This window comes from Anomaloglossus baeobatrachus, chromosome 12 (genome assembly GCF_048569485.1).
Source record: "Anomaloglossus baeobatrachus isolate aAnoBae1 chromosome 12, aAnoBae1.hap1, whole genome shotgun sequence".
NCBI lineage: Eukaryota > Metazoa > Chordata > Amphibia > Anura > Aromobatidae > Anomaloglossus > Anomaloglossus baeobatrachus.
In genome coordinates, this window is record NC_134364.1 from 117,133,499 (window position 1) to 117,151,608 (window position 18,110).

The window sequence follows — 18,110 nt, forward strand, 5'->3', positions numbered from 1 at the left end:
GCAAGGCTGTATTTGTCTATAGGTGCATGTATTGTGCATGTAGCAGAGCTGTTTGTGTCTATGGGTGTATGTAGCAAAGCTGTGTTTGTTTATAGGTGCATGTATTATGCATGTAGCAGAGCTGTTGGTGTCTATGGGTGCATGTAGCAGAGCTGTGTTTGTCTATAGGTGCATGTATTATGCATGTAGCAGAGCTGTTTGTGTCTATGGGTGTATGTAGCAAGGCTGTATTTGTTTATAGGTGCATGTATTGTGCATGTAGCGGTGCTGTTTGTGTCTATGGGTGTATGTAGCAAAGCTGTGTTTCTTTATAGGTGCATGTATTGTGCATGTAGCAGAGCTGTTTGTGTCTATGGGTGCATGTAGCAGAGCTGTGTTTGTCTATAGGTGCATGTATTGTGCATGTAGCAGAGCTGTTTGTGTCTATGGGTGCATGTAGAAGAGCTGTGTTTGTCTATAGGCATGTATTGTGCATGTAGCAGAGCTGTTGGTGTCTATGGGTGCACGTAGCACAGCTGTGTTTGTCTATAGGTGCATGTATTGTGCATGTAGCATAGCTGTTGGTGTCTATGGGTGCATGTAGCAGAGCTGTGTTTGTCTATAGGTGCATGTATTGTGCATGTAGCAGAGCTGTTTGTGTCTATGGGTGTATGTAGCAAAGCTGTGTTTGTTTATAGGTGCAAGCATTGTGCATGTAGCAGAGCTGTTTGTGTCTATGGGTGCATGTAGCAGAGCTGTGTTTGTCTATAGGCATGTATTGTGCATGTAGCAGAGCTGTTGGTGTCTATGGGTGCACGTAGTAGAGCTGTGTTTGTCTATAGGTGCATGTATTATGCATGTAGCAGAGCTGTTGGTGTCTATGGGTGCATGTAGCAGAGCTCTGTTTGTCTATAGGTGCATGTATTGTGCATGTAGCAGAGCTGTTTGTGTCTATGGGTGCATGTATCAAGGCTGTGTTTGTCTATAGGTGCATGTATTGTGCATGTAGCGGAGCTGTTTGTGTCTATGGGTGTATGTAGCAAAGCTGTGTTTGTTTATAGGTGCATATATTGTGCATGTAGCAGAGCTGTTTGTGTTTATGGGTGCATGTAGCAGAGCTGTGTTTGTCTATAGGTGCATGTATTGTGCATGTAGCAGAGCTGTGTGTGTCTATGGGTGCATGTAGCAGAGCTGTGTTTGTCTATAGGTGCATGTATTGTGCATGTAGCAGAGCTGTTTGTGTCTATGGGTGCATGTAGCAGAGCTGTGTTTGTTTATAGGTGCATGTATTGTGCATGTAGCAGAGCTGTTTGTGTCTATGGGTGCATGTAGCAGAGCTGTGTTTGTCTATAGGTGCATGTATTGTGCATATAGCAGAGCTGTGTGTGTCCATGGGTGCATGTAGCAGAGCTGTGTTTGTTTATAGGTGCATGTATTGTGCATGTAGCAGAGCTGTGTGTGTCTATAGGTGCATGTATTGTGCATGTAGCAGAGCTGTTTGTGTCTATGGGTGCATGTAGCAGAGCTGTGTTTGTCTATAGGCATGTATTGTGCATGTAGCAGAGCTGTTGGTGTCTATGGGTGCACGTAGCAGAGCTGTGTTTGTCTATAGGTGCATGTATTGTGCATGTAGCATAGCTGTTGGTGTCTATGGGTGCATGTAGCAGAGCTGTGTTTGTCTATAGGTGCATGTATTATGCATGTAGCAGAGCTGTTGGTGTCTATGGGTGCATGTAGCAGAGCTGTGTTTGTCTATAGGTGCATGTATTGTGCATGTAGCAGAGCTGTTTGTGTCTATGGGTGTATGTAGCAAAGCTGTGTTTGTTTATAGGTGCATGTATTGTGCATGTAGCAGAGATGTTTGTGTCTATGGGTGCATGTAGCAGAGCTGTGTTTGTTTATAGGTGCATGTATTGTGCATGTAGCAGAGCTGTTTGTGTCTATGGGTGCATGTAGCAGAGCTGTGTTTGTCTATAGGTGCATGTATTGTGCATGTAGCAGAGCTGTTGGTGTCTATTGGTGCACGTAGCAGAGCTGTGTTTGTCTATAGGTGCATGTATTGTGCATGTAGCAGAGCTGTTGGTGTCTATGGGTGCATGTAGCAGAGCTGTGTTTGTCTATAGGTGCATATATTATGCATATAGCAGAGCTGTTGGTGTCTATGGGTGCATGTAGCAGAGCTGTGTGTTGTCTATAGGTGCATGTATTGTGCATGTAGCGGTGCTGTTTGTGTCTATGGGTGTATGTAGCAGAGCTGTGTTTGTTTATAGGTGCATGTATTATGCATGTAGCAGAGCTGTGTGTGTCTATGGGTGCATGTAGCAAGGCTGTATTTGTCTATAGGTGCATGTATTGTGCATGTAGCAGAGCTGTTTGTGTCTATGGGTGCATGTAGCAAGGCTGTATTTGTCTATAGGTGCATGTATTGTGCATGTAGCAGAGCTGTTTGTGTCTATGGGTGTATGTAGCAAAGCTGTGTTTGTTTATAGGTGCATGTATTATGCATGTAGCAGAGCTGTTGGTGTCTATGGGTGCATGTAGCAGAGCTGTGTTTGTCTATAGGTGCATGTATTATGCATGTAGCAGAGCTGTTTGTGTCTATGGGTGTATGTAGCAAGGCTGTATTTGTTTATAGGTGCATGTATTGTGCATGTAGCGGTGCTGTTTGTGTCTATGGGTGTATGTAGCAAAGCTGTGTTTCTTTATAGGTGCATGTATTGTGCATGTAGCAGAGCTGTTTGTGTCTATGGGTGCATGTAGCAGAGCTGTGTTTGTCTATAGGTGCATGTATTGTGCATGTAGCAGAGCTGTTTGTGTCTATGGGTGCATGTAGAAGAGCTGTGTTTGTCTATAGGCATGTATTGTGCATGTAGCAGAGCTGTTGGTGTCTATGGGTGCACGTAGCAGAGCTGTGTTTGTCTATAGGTGCATGTATTGTGCATGTAGCATAGCTGTTGGTGTCTATGGGTGCATGTAGCAGAGCTGTGTTTGTCTATAGGTGCATGTATTATGCATGTAGCAGAGCTGTTGGTGTCTATGGGTGCATGTAGCAGAGCTGTGTTTGTCTATAGGTGCATGTATTGTGCATGTAGCAGAGCTGTTTGTGTCTATGGGTGTATGTAGCAAAGCTGTGTTTGTTTATAGGTGCAAGCATTGTGCATGTAGCAAAGCTGTTTGTGTCTATGGGTGCATGTAGCAGAGCTGTGTTTGTCTATAGGCATGTATTGTGCATGTAGCAGAGCTGTTGGTGTCTATGGGTGCACATAGTAGAGCTGTGTTTGTCTATAGGTGCATGTATTATGCATGTAGCAGAGCTGTTGGTGTCTATGGGTGCATGTAGCAGAGCTCTGTTTGTCTATAGGTGCATGTATTGTGCATGTAGCAGAGCTGTTTGTGTCTATGGGTGCATGTATCAAGGCTGTGTTTGTCTATAGGTGCATGTATTGTGCATGTAGCAGAGCTGTGTGTGTCCATGGGTGCATGTAGCAGAGCTGTGTTTGTTTATAGGTGCATGTATTGTGCATGTAGCAGAGCTGTGTGTGTCTATAGGTGCATGTATTGTGCATGTAGCAGAGCTGTTTGTGTCTATGGGTGCATGTAGCAGAGCTGTGTTTGTCTATAGGCATGTATTGTGCATGTAGCAGAGCTGTTGGTGTCTATGGGTGCACGTAGCAGAGCTGTGTTTGTCTATAGGTGCATGTATTGTGCATGTAGCATAGCTGTTGGTGTCTATGGGTGCATGTAGCAGAGCTGTGTTTGTCTATAGGTGCATGTATTATGCATGTAGCAGAGCTGTTGGTGTCTATGGGTGCATGTAGCAGAGCTGTGTTTGTCTATAGGTGCATGTATTGTGCATGTAGCAGAGCTGTTTGTGTCTATGGGTGTATGTAGCAAAGCTGTGTTTGTTTATAGGTGCATGTATTGTGCATGTAGCAGAGATGTTTGTGTCTATGGGTGCATGTAGCAGAGCTGTGTTTGTCTATAGGTGCATGTATTGTGCATGTAGCAGAGCTGTTTGTGTCTATGGGTGCATGTAGCAGAGCTGTGTTTGTCTATAGGTGCATGTATTGTGCATGTAGCAGAGCTGTTGGTGTCTATTGGTGCACGTAGCAAAGCTGTGTTTGTCTATAGGTGCATGTATTGTGCATGTAGCAGAGCTGTTTGTGTCTATGGGTGCATGTATCAAGGCTGTGTTTGTCTATAGGTGCATGTATTGTGCATGTAGCGGAGCTGTTTGTGTCTATGGGTGCATGTAGCAGAGCTGTGTTTGTCTATAGGTGCATGTATTGTGCATGTAGCAGAGCTGTGTGTGTCTATGGGTGCATGTAGCAGAGCTGTGTTTGTCTATAGGTGCATGTATTGTGCATGTAGCAGAGCTGTTTGTGTCTATGGGTGCATGTAGCAGAGCTGTGTTTGTTTATAGGTGCATGTATTGTGCATGTAGCAGAGCTGTTTGTGTCTATGGGTGCATGTAGCAGAGCTGTGTTTGTCTATAGGTGCATGTATTGTGCATATAGCAGAGCTGTGTGTGTCCATGGGTGCATGTAGCAGAGCTGTGTTTGTTTATAGGTGCATGTATTGTGCATGTAGCAGAGCTGTGTGTGTCTATAGGTGCATGTATTGTGCATGTAGCAGAGCTGTTTGTGTCTATGGGTGCATGTAGCAGAGCTGTGTTTGTCTATAGGCATGTATTGTGCATGTAGCAGAGCTGTTGGTGTCTATGGGTGCACGTAGCAGAGCTGTGTTTGTCTATAGGTGCATGTATTGTGCATGTAGCATAGCTGTTGGTGTCTATGGGTGCATGTAGCAGAGCTGTGTTTGTCTATAGGTGCATGTATTATGCATGTAGCAGAGCTGTTGGTGTCTATGGGTGCATGTAGCAGAGCTGTGTTTGTCTATAGGTGCATGTATTGTGCATGTAGCAGAGCTGTTTGTGTCTATGGGTGTATGTAGCAAAGCTGTGTTTGTTTATAGGTGCATGTATTGTGCATGTAGCAGAGATGTTTGTGTCTATGGGTGCATGTAGCAGAGCTGTGTTTGTCTATAGGTGCATGTATTGTGCATGTAGCAGAGCTGTTTGTGTCTATGGGTGCATGTAGCAGAGCTGTGTTTGTCTATAGGTGCATGTATTGTGCATGTAGCAGAGCTGTTGGTGTCTATTGGTGCACGTAGCAAAGCTGTGTTTGTCTATAGGTGCATGTATTGTGCATGTAGCAGAGCTGTTGGTGTCTATGGGTGCATGTAGCAGAGCTGTGTTTGTCTATAGGTGCATGTATTATGCATATAGCAGAGCTGTTGGTGTCTATGGGTGCATGTAGCAGAGCTGTGTTTGTCTATAGGTGCATGTATTGTGCATGTAGCGGTGCTGTTTGTGTCTATGGGTGTATGTAGCAGAGCTGTGTTTGTTTATAGGTGCATGTATTATGCATGTAGCAGAGCTGTGTGTGTCTATGGGTGCATGTAGCAAGGCTGTATTTGTCTATAGGTGCATGTATTGTGCATGTAGCAGAGCTGTTTGTGTCTATGGGTGCATGTAGCAGAGCTGTGTTTGTTTATAGGTGCATGTATTGTGCATGTAGCGGAGCTGTTTGTGTCTATGGGTGCATGTATCAAGGCTGTATTTGTCTATAGGTGCATGTATTGTGCATGTAGCAGAGCTGTTTGTGTCTATGGGTGTATGTAGCAAAGCTGTGTTTGTTTATAGGTGCATGTATTATGCATGTAGCAGAGCTGTTGGTGTCTATGGGTGCATGTAGCAGAGCTGTGTTTGTCTATAGGTGCATGTATTATGCATGTAGCAGAGCTGTTTGTGTCTATGGGTGTATGTAGCAAGGCTGTATTTGTTTATAGGTGCATGTATTGTGCATGTAGCGGTGCTGTTTGTGTCTATGGGTGTATGTAGCAAAGCTGTGTTTCTTTATAGGTGCATGTATTGTGCATGTAGCAGAGCTGTTTGTGTCTATGGGTGCATGTAGCAGAGCTGTGTTTGTCTATAGGTGCATGTATTGTGCATGTAGCAGAGCTGTTTGTGTCTATGGGTGCATGTAGAAGAGCTGTGTTTGTCTATAGGAATGTATTGTGCATGTAGCAGAGCTGTTGGTGTCTATGGGTGCACGTAGTAGAGCTGTGTTTGTCTATAGGTGCATATATTATGCATGAAGCAGAGCTGTTGGTGTCTATGGGTGCATGTAGCAGAGCTCTGTTTGTCTATAGGTGCATGTATTGTGCATGTAGCAGAGCTGTTTGTGTCTATGGGTGCATGTATCAAGGCTGTGTTTGTCTATAGGTGCATGTATTGTGCATGTAGCGGAGCTGTTTGTGTCTATGGGTGTATGTAGCAAAGCTGTGTTTGTTTATAGGTGCATATATTGTGCATGTAGCAGAGCTGTTTGTGTCTATGGGTGCATGTAGCAGAGCTGTGTTTGTCTATAGGTGCATGTATTGTGCATGTAGCAGAGCTGTGTGTGTCTATGGGTGCATGTAGCAGAGCTGTGTTTGTCTATAGGTGCATGTATTGTGCATGTAGCAGAGCTGTTTGTGTCTATGGGTGCATGTAGCAGAGCTGTGTTTGTCTATAGGTGCATGTATTGTGCATGTAGCAGAGCTGTGTGTGTCTATGGGTGCATGTAGCAGAGCTGTGTTTGTTTATAGATGCATGTATTGTGCATGTAGCAGAGCTGTTTGTGTCTATGGGTGCATGTAGCAGAGCTGTGTTTGTCTATAGGTGCATGTATTGTGCATATAGCAGAGCTGTGTGTGTCCATGGGTGCATGTAGCAGAGCTGTGTTTGTTTATAGGTACATGTATTGTGCATGTAGCAGAGCTGTGTGTGTCTATAGGTGCATGTATTGTGCATGTAGCAGAGCTGTTTGTGTCTATGGGTGCATGTAGCAGAGCTGTGTTTGTCTATAGGCATGTATTGTGCATGTAGCAGAGCTGTTGGTGTCTATGGGTGCACGTAGCAGAGCTGTGTTTGTCTATAGGTGCATGTATTGTGCATGTAGCATAGCTGTTGGTGTCTATGGGTGCATGTAGCAGAGCTGTGTTTGTCTATAGGTGCATGTATTATGCATGTAGCAGAGCTGTTGGTGTCTATGGGTGCATGTAGCAGAGCTGTGTTTGTCTATAGGTGCATGTATTGTGCATGTAGCAGAGCTGTTTGTGTCTATGGGTGTATGTAGCAAAGCTGTGTTTGTTTATAGGTGCATGTATTGTGCATGTAGCAGAGATGTTTGTGTCTATGGGTGCATGTAGCAGATCTGTGTTTGTCTATAGGTGCATGTATTGTGCATGTAGCAGAGCTGTTGGTGTCTATGGGTGCACGTAGTAGAGCTGTGTTTGTCTATAGGTGCATGTATTATGCATGTAGCAGAGCTGTTGGTGTCTATGGGTGCATGTAGCAGAGTTCTGTTTGTCTATAGGTGCATGTATTGTGCATGTAGCAGAGCTGTTTGTGTCTATGGGTGCATGTATCAAGGCTGTGTTTGTCTATAGGTGCATGTATTGTGCATGTAGCGGAGCTGTTTGTGTCTATGGGTGTATGTAGCAAAGCTGTGTTTCTTTATAGGTGCATGTATTGTGCATGTAGCAGAGCTGTTTGTGTCTATGGGTGCATGTAGTAGAGCTGTGTTTGTCTATAGGTGCATGTATTGTGCATGTAGCAGAGCTGTGTGTGTCTATGGGTGCATGTAGCAGAGCTGTGTTTGTCTATAGGTGCATGTATTGTGCATGTAGCAGAGCTGTTTGTGTCTATGGGTGCATGTAGCAGAGCTGTGTTTGTTTATAGGTGCATGTATTGTGCATGTAGCAGAGCTGTTTGTGTCTATGGGTGCATGTAGCAGAGCTGTGTTTGTCTATAGGTGCATGTATTGTGCACGTAGCAGAGCTGTGTGTGTCTATGGGTGCATATAGCCGAGCTGTGTTTGTCTATAGGTGCATGTATTGTGCATGTAGCAGAGCTGTTTGTGTCTATGGGTGCATGTAGCAGAGCTGTGTGTGTCTATAGGTGCATGTATTGTGCATGTAGCAGAGCTGTGTGTGTCTATAGGGGCAGGTAGTGAAACTATGTTTGATTATAAGTGTATGTAGCAGAGCTGTGTTTGGGGCTCGTCATTTTGATAACACGAAAAAATGGTGCTTGCAGCTTTTTTCGGGCTGTTAAAATGACAACTAGCGGTTAATGTTTGATTGGTGAGGACTGTTTGCAGAATTGAAGATTTTTCAAGAGTGATGGTGGGACTGTGGGAGGTTCGAGGGATAGAGGCTGAGCTGAGGCGGAGTCCCAAGGGGGCCCGACGATGTGGTCAGTATGGGGCCCTAAAACTCCTGGTGGCAGTCCTGGGTATTTGTGTATTCAGGAGAAGTTGCATGACTGATGGACTAGTGAATTGCGCTCCTGGAAACCTAATAAATAAGACACCACACACTGCGTGACATGGATTAAAATTTTGGCCACAGCAGCCCTTTATTTTTAATAAGAAAAAACATCAACAAGAAAAAACAAGCTTATCGGCCCAGAGATGTGGTTGTTATAAATCCCAGCCCCATATCCCCCTCCGCCGTGTACACCTAGCTCAAGGGGGATTCTGGGTATACCCCTTGATCATTTTCCTTGTGTCCGCTGAGCTCCTCCCCAGGGACCCATCTATTCCACTGTCCACTGAGCTCCTCCCCAGGGACCCATATTCCACTGTCCGCTGAGCTCTGGCCCAGGGACCCCATTAAAAACATAATTCTCCAACCAACAAAGAGGGGGTTTAAACAACCACATCCCGCCAAGACTCGCTCTTGTGACACCTTACAAGAGTGAGTTCCTCCACAACTTAATGGCTCGTTCTACTCCTTCTTGTATTCCCAACATCCATATATCAATGCCAATGTCATTAAGATGTACCTTATCATCTCTCCAAAAATGTTCCTTTGTATTTTCCAGCATCTGGTGACGTATGGCCACCCCTCCGTTTTCCAACACAAATTTTGTTATTTTTTTTTTTTTTTTTTTTTTTTTTTTTTTTTTATTAACTTTTATCCTTGTATTATTGATGCGAGCCACTGATCGCGCTGTTCTCCACATTTGTCTAGCTACTATATCCGACCAGACCACCACTGTTTCTGGGTAAGACCTCCATAAATTCAACATATCAAGCTTTATGTTCCTAACTAAATGTCTTGATGTTCTTATTGCTAAATCATTACCACCTAAATGGATAAGTAAGACGTCCGGGGGGCGGTAGAACTCCACATGATACTGGATTTCTTTTAACAGCTGATGCCACTGCATTCCCCTCTTTCCTATCCATGTCACCCGTGCCAAGGAACTGGGCAACCCCAACTGTTTGCCATTAGGCCTGACTGCTGCACGTAAGGCCCCCCAAAAAACAAATGAATGTCCCATGATCCAAACCAGGCATTGCTGTTCAGCTAAAACAAAAGACAAAAACACAATTATCACACAATTGTCTAAATGAAGACACAACTACTATAAGGTTACCACAATGTACACATATATATACATGTACGCCATTTATAATAAATGTAATCGAATGTAACTCTTAAATCTGCTCGATTCCCATCTCCCGATTTTTTTTTTTTTTTTTTTTTTTTAACTATGTCAGGCTCTAAGCCCCATCTAGCAGCTTCTGTGGCTGCTCCTATCCTAAATGAGTGTGAAGTGAATGCATTTGGAGACTCTCCCAATATTGTCAGGCATTTTTTAAGAACTGCTGTGAATTGAAATTGTGACAATGACTTACAATCCTCATGAATTGCTTAAAGGAAACAATGTGATCCATTTTCCTCTACCCTGTTGATCAGTTTTTGACTTTGCCAGAAAACATTCCAATCTGTCTGTGTACTGATGCACGTCCTCGTCTTGTAGACCCCCACTTCTGGTGGAGCTACTCGACACCAACTCGCTGATTCTCAAAAGCGCCAAAAAAAGGCCAGTGTGAATGCACAACTAAAGAGAAACACTTCAAACGGACTGCTCCAGACTCGGCCTAGTACACTCAGTATCTGCTGCAATAACTGGAAAGAAATCGGACGCCGTTTATCTCTGGTCTTCTTACAACTTTTCCTGTAACCCTTTAGGGCCTGCTTAACTAAAAATTGCTTTGTGTAATCAGTGAAGTCGTGCAACTTAAACCAAAAAGCTAATCCAGACATTTTACTATCAATACTGGACAATGAAGTACCGTCCACAAAGGCCCTGCTAATGTAAAATAACAACAAGGAAACATTGTCATGTAACCTGGCATCATGTCCCACTAGAGCACACAAGTCTTCCCATTCCCTCCATGCTGACTGGTACCTCTGCCATGTGCTTACACCCACAGACCGTTCTATCAGAGCATATGCAGTGTCACTGGCATCATGTGCCACTAGAGCACACAAGTTTTCCCATTCCCTCCATGCTGACTGGTACCTCTGCCATGTGCTTACACCCACAGACCGTTCTATCAGAGCGTATGCGGTGTCACTGGCAGTGACCACAGAAAATCCGGACACTTCTTGCCTTGTACCTCTGCCATCGGGGCTAACGAACGGAATCTGTCCCACTGAAAACGAGACAGAGCATCAGCCACAGAATTGCACACACCGGGGACATGCACAGCTGTAATCTGACAATGTGACTTTAAACAGCGCAGCACTAGATGACGCAGCAACGTAACAACAGGCAGGGAAGACGCTGATTGTTTGTTGATGACTTCTACAACTCCCAAGTTATCACAATGAAATCTCACTTTTCGGTTTTGGAAAATATTGCACCAAATTTCACAAGCAACCACTATGGGGAACAATTCAAGGAGTACTAAGTTTCGTGTTAACCCATTGTTTCTCCAACTCTCTGGCCACCTATCTGCACACCACTGTCCAGAACAATATGCACCAAAACCAGTTGACCCCGCTGCATCAGTGTGGATGTCTAGATCAAAATTTGAAACCGGTGGTCTGATCCACAATGACCTCCCATTAACTCCATTAAGAACTGTTCCCATATCGCCATGATCGTCCTTTAATGTTCTAGCCAGCCGCACAAAGTGATGTGGAAAGGTTATGCCTGAGGTAGCTGCAGCTAGGCGCCTACAAAAAACTCTACCCATTGGAATAATGCGACACGCAAAGTTCATTTTTCCTAACAGCGATTGTAGATCCTTTAATCTGATCTTACGGTGAGATCTAGCTTCTCTGACTGCCTCCAGCAGATCACTGACCTTGTCATCCGGTAATCTGCACTCCATTGCTTCACTGTCAATCAAAATTCCTAAAAACTTGATAAGTGTAGACGGGCCTTCTGTTTTATCTGATGCTAACGGTACTCCAAAACACTTAAAAACCGACTGAATCGCTGCCAATAATGAAGCACAAACAAATGACTTTGGTGGACCAATACATAGGAAATCATCTAGATAATGCAGGACAGAACGCACGCCGGCTTCCTTCTTTACTACCCACTCCAAAAATGTGCTAAATGATTCAAACAAGGAGCATGAGATGGAGCAGCCCATCGGTAATCACAAGTCTACATAAAACCTGCCACTGACAACCCAAGAGATGGAAGCTTTCTGGATGGGCTGGTAAGAGTCTAAAGGCAGCTTCAATGTCTGTTTTTGCCATTAAAGCTCCTCTGCCGTACTTCTGAACCCATGCAATCGCTGTATCAAATGAAGTATACGAGACTGTGCAAAGTTCCTGATCGATTCCATCATTAACTGAGCTTCCATGAGGGAAGGACAGATGATGGATCAGCCTAAACTTATTGGGTTCCTTCTTTGGGACCACCCCCAATGGAGAGACCCTTAAGTTTTCTATTGGCATTTGGGGAATGGGCCTGCCATGCGGCCCAGGTCAATTTCTTTGTTTAGTTTTGTGGAGACAATGTGAGAATACGTATAAGCTGAAGCAAGGTTACGAGAACAGGTTAATGGGCCTGAAGTAGATGGGATCTTAAAACCTTCTGAGAAGCCCTCCCCCAGCAATTGTGCTGCTTTTCTATCTGGGTACCTGCTTAGATAGCCCGCCATCTCCCCGAGTCTAATTGGGGTTTCCCCTTTTTTGGTTAATCTCTGCTGTTGGGGTTTTATTTCGTTTAAAGCATTTTGATAGGCTATTGTTTCCACTACAGAAGCTGCATTCATGTTTGTACCTGCATGTGTTTCCGAATCTGCACTAGCTATCATTGAACTGCCAGCAGCAACCTTTTCTGTTTGCTGCCGACAATCCGCTTGCTGATGATCTGCCGACATAGCCCTAAGGGGCAATAATGAAAATATTTCCACATATTCGTCGGCCCAAATCTTCTCCCTAACCTCCTGTTTCAAATGAATTCCTAGAGGACCCTCCAAACATACATATAATTCTCCTTTTGCTGCATCAGATAATGGAACCCCTTGTGAAATTACTGCGTCCTCCTGTGTGTCTGGATCAGCACACGACTGACTTACCACCTCCGATGTCCGGGGACCATTCCCACACCATGCAGCAATAGGAGAAGAAGTTATGGGTAAGCTAGACTGACTCAAAGCCTCCTTAACCCCGGACACTAATTGCTGTACTACTGAATTAAGATCCCATCCTACATTGCCGGGAACTGTACCCCCAACTGCGCCCACTGGACTCATTACAGGTGTTGTTACACTAGATATAGGACAAGAAAAAGTGTTCTCACCAATACCTGGCTGCGTCCTAGGTTGACCAGCCGTCCGTGACGTATTAGTTATAGTCTCTACAGCCCCTCCATTATTGAAGTGCTGCGTGCTGCTGCCCTCTAGTGGGGAGTCGTTATCTGTGTCATAGTCATTGTCTGGAATCTCTTCTGAGTCTTGTAGCTGTAGATTTCTTGCCGGACTCATATCCTGAGCCGGCCGAAGAAGTCTTTGTCTGGTTAAAGTACTTTTGCGCAGTTGTCTTTTGGATTCCTACCACTCCTCGTGTAATGAGAACCCGGATCCGGAAATGTTGTGTGTCCTAAGCCAATCCCCCCGTGTTGGTTTATTTCCTGGGGTGAGGCCGTATGATGTCCTCTAGAATGATGCAAAGTTTGTTGAGGAAGTTCTAAGGATTCATGGTGGGCTGTGGTCACGTCAGTTGTAGCTTGTGTGGCTGCTTCTCTGGCTGGCACCTCAGTAGAGCTGGACTTTCTCCTTGCACTTCTTGGTGTCTCTCTGGTTAGATGGTCGGGCTCTTTTCTCTGTCCTTTGTTATTCTTGTACTGTAGTTTCCTTCCTGGTTTGTAAGATGGATCAGAGGCCGTGCTGCGCTTTGCTCTTTTCCTAGAAGTAACGGAAGGACTTATGATCCTATTGTGAGTCCTATTGGCCATTTCAGAAGTTAGTCTCTCAGGAGGTCTTGATCTTCTTAGAGTTTGATGTTCAGAAAGTTCAGAAGGGACAGATGCTGTATCCCGGGCACTCTTTAGCAATTCGTCTAGCTGGGCCTGAATCCATTCGGGCCTACATGTCAAAGCCGCGGCCTGAACGCTCTTCAGCAAGACATCCATACTGCTTGTTCAGTCTTTAAGTCCAGGACAAAGGAATGACACCTTAACATGGGACCTATTTCTTATATGGCCCCTGCCCCCATCTCTCCTCCTGCTCGCTCACCCCCACCACCACATTCCTTAGGTAAAAACCCCCATCCCTTACTCCTTAACCCTTTCCTGGATCTATCACTGCCTCAGTCATGTACGTTATGGCTATCTGCCTTCACTCTGCTCAATAAATTGTATGGTGCATTTCCTCTTGTTATCCTTGTGAAAATGCAAAATTAAGGCATAAAGTAACATTTTTGTGGGAAAACGAAAAATTTTCATTTTTTTGATTCCACATTGCTTTAATTCCTGTGAAACACCTGAAGGGTTAATAAACTTCTTGGATGTGGTTTGAGCAGAGTGAGGGGTGCAGATTTTAGAATGGGGTCACTTTTGGGTATTTTCTGTCTCCTCGGCCTCTCAAAGTTACTTCATGTGTGTTGTGGTCCCTAAAAAAACAGGAGTTTGTACAAAAAATGAAAAATTGCTGATAAACTTTTAACCCTTTCCTGACAAAAAAAAATGATGTTTCAAAAATGGTGTGGATGTAAAGTAGACATGTGTCATATGTTATTTATTAAGGATTTTGTGTGACATAATTCTCTGATTTTAAAGCATGAAAATTAAATGTTTGAAAATTGCGATATTTTCAAACTTTTTGCCAAAATTTCAAATATTTTCACAAATAAACAAAAAAGTTGTCCTAAATATAGAACTAACATAAAGTAGAATATGTCTGAAAAGAAACATTCTCAGAATCACTGGGATCCGTTGAAGCATTCAGCATTATAATATAACGCATGTACTAGGGGAAGGTCCGGCGTGAACAAAACACACAATCAACCAGGGTTACACCACAACAAATAAGGGGTACACTGGGGACACATTAACAGCGGAGGGCCCTAGGACACCTCTTCCACTTACCTGCCGCTGTACCCTACACTCCTAGCCAGTCTCTATACAGGTTCCTCACCTATTGCCAAGCAGAAACCTGAAGCCCTGAGAGATCCTACAATAGTACCTGGCTAGGGAGTAGGCAGGTAAGGGACGTTAGCCCCACCACTGCACCCTAAAAAAACAATGATGCATGGTAACTTTGTGCATTGGGCACAGACAAGCTAAAGTAAAGCATTCCTATATAAAGAACTGTGGCTGAGAAAATCATTAAGAGAGAGAAAGCATGTTGTGCTGTATTGGGAGAGATATTGAAACTGCCAGAAAGGAAGAGCTGCTGAAGTAATTACTAGCAGGTTTTGTAGAGTGTCTCAAGTACAAGTTGCTGTAAATACCAAAAGTCTCCTGCCCTGTCTGGCAGTATTATTTGTGCACTTTATGGCCATATTATTTCAGAAAGACAACATTGTTATGAGAACACTGTGCAGTGTTATTGAATTTTGTAATGTACTGTTGCGCAAGCATTATTATGTAGGCTATGCATTGTAACAATGTAAATGAGAAATTAAAGGAACTTACGAGTATACTTTCATTTTCTATAATGTATCCTTTTTATACCATGTCTCGCTGTTCCACACATAAAATTGTGCATGTGTAGGGTAGCGTTTTGACATCACCAAAAAGAGAAGAGAAGGACCTCTGCCTGTGTTAGAAGGGGCTCGGTGACGGAGTATAGTTGCTAAGCCAGCTCCCTTCTTTGTGACAGCTGAAATAGAGAACTGGGCTTATATAATAAACTGAGCCAGACAGCCAGCCCCTTCCAGACAGTCCACCAACACAGATTGATAGAGGAAGCTTCTATCAGTGTCTAAATGTTAAAGTGGTCTCATCATCTAAAAGAGTAACTAAACTTTCAATTTCTGGGGCTAGTTATATCCAGAATTGAAAGATATGAAACTTTGCAAATCACTTTATTGAGTGAGTCGTCTTGAATCTCATATATACTTGCTCTTTAGTCTACTTATCTGATTGGGAGTACAGACCTTGGCAGTGGAGGGGGAGGTACCTTAGGACTGTGCTCCTTTCTTCATGACTTTTAAGACTCTATGTAGTAATATCTATGCAGGACACCCAGCGTGATCCTCCTGAGGATTAAGAACAGAATAACCTGCACTGAACACCTTGTAGCGAAGAGATCTTCCTCCTACGGTGCCTCCCCCTCCACTGCCAGAGTTCGTACTCCAAATGCATAGTAAGGAAATACAGAGAAACCAGACAACTGGACTAAGGAGTAAGCAGAGGTTTGGAGGTCACATAGATGCATTTTTTTTACAGGATTGATGGTCCAATCTTGGGGTGCAATTCTGCAGTCACTATGAGACTGCATACTTGTAAACCCTCATAATGCGCACAGTGCATACAGTTAGGATTCTTTGGTCCCGAGAGTGGGCGGTCATGTGACCACAACTATGCAATTTACAAACTTCTGTCTACATTCCAACTAGACGTGTCTGACCTCGCTTGATTCAATCGTATTGCATGAAATAACACACGTGTAATCAGCAAGTAGCCACATGTATGAAAAACGCATATGACGCGCCCATGGGGCCTCAGGGCTACTCGTCACCAGGCCAGTCCTGGGACCTTTGTGGTGGGCAATGGGACACGAAATCCCCCTTCCCCCAGATTCTGATGGCGCAACATAGAGTGTACGCCACCCTAGGGGTCTGCATCTTGACAGCGCTGGTCCCGACGGGGCTATTAGGCTCACCCCCTCGGCTACCGTGTTGCTCCTCTGTCTCTCCAGCTCACCTGGTAAACTCCTGCTTCTTCTCGTCTGTCTGGTCCTAACTAAGGAAGCCCTGAAGCACTCTCCTTAGCGGCCGTGTTTCTGCGAGTCCCTGAATGATATGGAAGTCTTGTCCTTCTCCCTCCAAGGAAGCTCTAAAGCACTCTCCTTGGCTGGAGGAAGCTCCAAAACCACTCTCCCCAGTGACCAACTTGTTCTGTGTCCCAGACTATTCTGAGGTAAAAACTGTGTGGTTTCTCACTTCCCTCATGCTGCCCCCACCTTCCTGATGACTCACTGATGGCTGGGAAAAACCCATTGTTAAGGTGACCACCTTTTCTGGCTTCTAAGCTGGGAAACCACTAAGTCTGTGTTGTGTAAGTGAACACCAGTGGTTAACCTCTTTCTTACCTGGGAAGAATACTGCAGCTTAAGTCAGATGCAATACCCTGTGGCGAATAAAGCCTCAGGGGCACCACACATACTTCTGGTCCCATGTCCAACACGGGAGATCTTGACAATGCACACTGTAAGGATTCAAAACTCAGTACTCACATACAGCGACTACAGACTTGCGTGCCAAGGCTAGACAATCCCTTTAATAAAGTGATTTGCAAAGTTAACTAACTTTAAATGCTGGATAGAATAATATACAGTATAAAGAATATATGGAAAGTTTAATTACTCTGTAAGTGTGCAAAATTATAAAAAGATACTTTACAATGTATTAAAGATCCTCTCCATTCTTAAGAACAGAGGGATTTTTAAATCCTGTGTTTACTGTTTGCTGCCTAGATTCAGTTCAGCAGAGGCCATTCTCTTATGCAAGGAGCGCAGCACTTACAAGCTCTTTTCCTTAGTAATTCGAAAGGAGTTCTCCAGATTGGACCAGCCTCAGTGCCCATGTGTTCACTCGATCTGTAGAGGCAAGTCTACCTTTGATTACAGCATTGGAGAGTGCACAGTTTGGGCAAACGGCACAACCATGACACTAGTCAGGTGTGCACCAACCCCTGGCAAACTTGAAGCCAGAAAACAGAGGAGTCATATGAGCCATGGAATAGGAATAGCCCGTACTGCTGCCCCAAAGGGGCTCAAGGGAGGGCAGCATGACTAGGAGGGATGTCAGGCCATAGGGTCAGTGAGGGTTAATGTGTAAAGTTAGTTTGAGCGGGAAATCTGGGGGTGGAACTAAGGGGCAGTTAGGACTAGGGGTCAGTTTGATTGGTCAGGGGGTGGTACTGGGAGGGGGTCATATATAGGTCAGGTCAGGGGAGGGGGTGAGCATTCCTACCTGGACGGTGACTGGAATCGGAGCGTCTGGATCCTGAAGATGGAAGACCTCATGGCACAGATGAAGAGGATGGTGGAGCAGCGCAGACAGCGGTGGATGAAGGAGCAGCTGCAGCGATGGACCGGCGATGGCGCTGAAGATGGGACCCCCCTGCCTCCGAAGCGGCAGCAAAGATCGCGGCCTCCGGAGCGCCTCAGCCCAGAGATGACACCGAGGAGCCGGCAGCAAAGACGGAGCCCCAGTGGAGGGCGTGCGGCGGCGGCGGTGGATCCAGGAGTCGGGTCGTCGCGAGGACTGGGCCGGAAGTCGGGCCGCGGGCATCAAGGCAGTGGGTGGTGAGTGACGGTCACTCCACTGACCCTGACCCTCCACTTCCGGTTCGCGGCGCTCACCTGACCCGCCGCGGTCGCGTGGGTCGGCGCAGTCAAGTGGGCCAGCGGTCACGTGGGCCAGCGGGGTCACAGGGTCAGGATGAGGCTGCATTGGCCCCTGCAGCACGTACAGGGAGACGAGCGGTGCCTATGCAGGTGCATAGGGCTCCAGTGCCGGCGGTGGATCCCATATGGAGACGACCCGGATCAGCGGGGCCTGGCCTTCTGGACCGGAGGACGGACGGCGACAGGATG

The 18,110-nt window shown here is 45.2% G+C and overlaps 1 protein-coding gene across 2 annotated transcripts in view; it reads left to right on the top strand.

Moving 5' to 3' along the window:
* The window catches only part of PLCB2 (phospholipase C beta 2), a 203,852-nt gene that overhangs the window by 19,091 nt on the left and 166,651 nt on the right, over nt 1-18,110 (top strand). The window lies entirely within an intron of this gene.